Genomic DNA, 4,812 nt, shown 5'->3' with positions numbered 1-4,812 from the left:
TCCCAAAGATCTTGTATATTCCATTCATATGTGTCTTTGAATTTATTGCCCCTAACTAAATGTTCCAGTTTCTCCACCTTATCTTCAGGCCCTGGAATTCCTCCCCCTTGATACATTGCTGGGACTTATTTAAATTTTCATTTTCAGCATCACTTTAATTTGGATTTATTTTCATATCCTGCACTGACTTCTATATTTCATTCCTCTGTTTTCTTTTTTAACTAAATCAGGCATTTATTCATGCCCTCTTTCATTCATTTGAATGTATTTGCCATCCATCTTCTGAATTCGTCGTCTGGAATTTCATCTTAGTCACTCTCATTGGGGGCATTTACTCTGAAATCAGTAGATCTTAGAGGGGACATGTTGTCTTTATTTTTCATGTTGATTATGGTTTTGCACTGGGAGTGTGTGTCAGGAGTTAGACCACTGTTTTATTTTTTAAAATTATTTAGGTTACCTTTCTTCTTTCAGTTGGAAGTATTTGTGATGTACTATAATGTTTGTAGGGAGTAGGCCATAGGGTTGGGGCATTATTTTCCTTTGTAAGCCAGGAATCAGAGGACTCCGTTCTACCTCCTAAGTTCCTCTGTTACAACAGTCACTACGAGGGGATAAATCCACTGTGAAAACAGAATAATAGCCTACTATACAAAAATAACCCTTAAAGTGCCAACAACAATAGGGATGAAAGAAAATTGATAGCATTATGTGTACTAACATATTAGGTATTGTGGGTATAAGTGGAAAAAAAAGAAAATAGAAGAAATAAATGCAGTGAAACTCTAGTGATTAAAGTAGAGGAGGTGTGGTAGGAAGCAGAACTGTAGGGGCAAAACAGTGGTCTGGGTGAGAGAATTCAGACTAAAGGTCACACACACACACACACACACACACACACACACACACACAGAGAGAGAGAGAGAGAGAGAGAGAGAGAGAGAGAGAGAGAGAGAGAGAGAGAGAGAGAGAGACCGAGAGAGAGACTATCAAATAATGTGGAGTATCACTTGGGAGGCTGAAACACAGAGACCCTGAAAACTTGGTCAGACTGTGCTTTTGGGGAGAGAAAAAAAAACAAAAGAAAAGATTAAGGAGAAAAATGAAGAAGGAAGGCATAAAATAATAAAATAAAATAAAATAAAAATTGGGCAAAAACAGAGCAAGGCCAAGTTGGCCTTGGGTGTCAAATTCAGATGGGTTAGACATAGAGAGAAAGCAGAGCGGGAATGCAAGCTGTAGAAACGGAATGGTCTGACTGTGGCTGTGTCAGTTGTCAGTGCCAAGCACCCCAAGCACTGCTCGGGAGAGGAAGTTTTGGCTTCTCCACCTCTTATCACTGCTGCTGACCTGGGCAAGAGCTTTTGTCCAGCTGTTTGGGTGTCCATTATTTTTTCTGATAATTTATTTTTCAGCTTCCTCCAGATTATTCCCTGGAGAATCTTGCCCACCCTGCCTGAGTGTCATCCACCATCTCTGGTTCTGTTTTTATGCCTGTGTACACGTGTACATGCTGGTCTGTGGACACACATGTATGCGAGCTTTTGCAGAGGTCAGAGGCTAACCTCAGTGTTGCTCCTCAGGAGCTGTCCCCTTTGTTTGATTGACTCACTGGGACCTGGAGCTTGCTGATTACACAGATCTGCTTGGCCAGCGAACCTCAGTGGTCCACCTGCCTCCACCTTCCCAGTGCTGGGATTACAAAGGCAATCTACACACCTAGCTTTTTGCATGGATCCTGAGGGTGGAATTTGGGTTTTCATGCCCTCGCTGTGAATACTTTACTTGGGGAGTTGTCCCCCAGCTGTTTGTTTTGGCTTTTGGATGAAATTTTTACCTGTTGTTCTGTTAGGGCCATCTTGGGCATTTGCAAAGTAGCAGTGAATTGGAGAATTTATTGAAGGTTAAACTATTCTGCAGTGTGAGAGAGTTCCTCTTCTTAGGTTAAAAACCTCACCCAGGCTGAAGTGGGATGGGGAGACACTCTCTCTGCCTTTTAAAGTAGGTCACTTTCACCCTAATGTTGGATCTACAGATATCTATCTATCTGTCTCTGGGTCAGCAGAGACCTCTGACACCTTCTTTGTGATATGGCTCATTTCTCCATCTCATCGTTTGTTTTTGTTTTTGTTTTTAAGTGAATGTTCAGGGGTTTTGTACTTCAATAACTATCCACACCCTACTTCCTAAAGTTGAAAGTAAAGGTGCTGCTTGTAGACTTACCAGTGAAAGCCCGTCCTCATGACAACTCTTGCATGTTCCCTGAGAAAGTAATTCTGTCACCACAGCTTCTGCATCGTCTGGGTTCTGGTTCTTGGATCCCTCTTGACCTCAGTTTCTTGGTGTTTCCTCCCATGGTCCTTTCGTATCTTTGCTGCTTGTGTAGTGATTTGGTGAGAGAAATTTTATTTATTGTGCAGCGCCCAACCCTGCATTACATAGGGGTTTCAAATTTATTATCACAATAGTGCTCCCTTTTTTAACCACACTGTTTTCAACATCAGGTCACAACTACAACATTCATTTTTACTTTTATTTTTGTATGTTTACTTAACCCATTTCTAATTTATTTATTTTTATTAGAAAGAAAATTATTTTACATGTCAATCCCAGGTCCCTCTCAAAATCCCAATACAATTCTTCACAGACCTTGAAAAAACAATTCTCAACTTTATATGAAAAAACAAAAGACCCAGGATAGCCAAAACAACCCTGTACAATAAAAGAACTTCCAGAGGCATCACCATGCCTGACTTCAAGCTCTATTATAGAGCTATAGTCCTAAAAACAGCTTGATATTGGCACAAAAATAGACAGGTAGACCAAGGGAATCGAGTTGAAAACCCTGCTATTACCCCGCACACATATGAACACAAGATTTTTGACAGAAAAGCTAAAGCTATACAATGGAATAAAGAAAGAATCTTCAACAAATGGTGCTGGCATAACTGGATGCTGGCATGTACAAGACTGCAGATAGATCCATGTCTATCGCCATGCACAAAGTCCAAATGGATCAAAGACCTCAACATAAACCCAGCCACACTGAACCTATTAGAAGATAAAGTGGGAAATACCCTTGAATTAATTGGTACAGGAGACTGCTTCCTGAACATAACACCAGTAGCACAGACACTGAGATCAGCAATTGATAAATGGGACCTCCTGAAACTGAGAAGCTTCTGTAAGGCAAAGGAAGCCTTCATTTTTAAATTGCTTCACTGGTATGGTTGATCATAAACAGTACATACTTAATGTGCATAATTTCATAAGTATTTTCTCTCCTGGAACCAAATGTCCCATCAGATATATGAATGTTATGCATTTCTCTTCCATTTCCATGGCTTGTCTTTTAATCCTCTTAACGGTATCTACTGTGACACAGAGTTTCTCATATTTATGGAGCCTATTTACCAGTTATTTCTTCTATGACTCATGCATTAGTCGATTGCCAGAAATCTTTGCTGAGCCCAAGGTCACAATTTCCTCCTAGGAGTCTAGAACTTCTATGAGTTCAGGTTTTATATTTATATCCGGGTTTCATTGGAATTGATTGTCATGTATAGTGCAGGATATGACTTAAAGTTCATCTTTTTGTGTACAGATATACATTTATTCAAGCAATCTTTTTTTTTCAAATTTGTAAAAAGCAGACACTGATGGATCCTGGGGACTTGCTGCTCAGCCAGCTTAGCTGAAATAGCAAGCTCCAGGTTGGAGTGGGAGATCCTGTCTCAAAAAGAAAGGTGAAGATAGCTAGCCTCCACATATCTACCAATGAGCATGTGCAACACACACACACACACACACACACACACACACACACACACACACCAAGACAGACAGACAGACACACACACACATCAAGACAGACAGACACACACACACACATCAAGACAGACAGACAGACACACACACACATCAAGACAGACAGACACACACACACATCAAGACAGACAGACAGACAGACAGACACACACAGATCAAGACAGACACATAGAGAGGTGGATACAGTAAGATGGACACATAGATACACCTACAGAGAGAGAGAGAGAGAGAGAGAGAGAGAGAGAGAGAGAGAGAGAGAGAGAGAAAGAGAGAGAGAGAGACCATTGCCTATAGATAGGTGATTCGATTTTGGGACTCTATTCAAGTTTTTTGGTCTATCTATCTTTTTGTGCATATGGCCTGCATTATTTTTGTCACTTTTGTGATGTCTTTTCTAAAATATTCTTTTTACTTTCTCCTTTTTTTCTGTTATTTTGTGACAGGTTCTCTCTGTGTACCCTTGTCTGGTGTGGAACTCACTATGTAGGCCAGGCTGACCTCAAATTTACTGCCTTCCTTGCTTCTCAAATGCCGATTAAAGGAGTAGGCCACACACCTGGCAAAACTGCTACTTGAAATAAGGAAATGTAAAGTACCAAGCCTTGTATTTCAGAGCTGTGCTGGCTATTGTAGTCCATTCTCATTACAATTTTAGAGTCTACTTGTGAATTTCTTCAAGGAAGTTGCTATGGTTTTGGTTAGACTCATGCTGTATTTGTATCCTGGGAGGCACCTACAATCCATGCTCAAAGCTCATACTGTTTATCACTCTTGAGGCCATGGAACCCGGGAGAATGGAGCGGATAAATGAGGCAGCCTACAGTCTCATGTAATAGCCACCTTTATCAGAGCATTGGATAATTTATACGTTGATGGTTAAGAGAGTCACATGAGTAAAGTGTCCAATCACAAGGGTGAGTTGCACATGGCAAAAAAACATGCTTTTTCCATAGCGGCCTAAATACAAATAACAATAGCCAGCTG

This window comes from Cricetulus griseus, chromosome 3 (assembly GCF_003668045.3).
Source record: "Cricetulus griseus strain 17A/GY chromosome 3, alternate assembly CriGri-PICRH-1.0, whole genome shotgun sequence".
Lineage (NCBI taxonomy): Eukaryota > Metazoa > Chordata > Mammalia > Rodentia > Cricetidae > Cricetulus > Cricetulus griseus.
Note: the sequence above shows the minus strand (reverse complement) of the source record.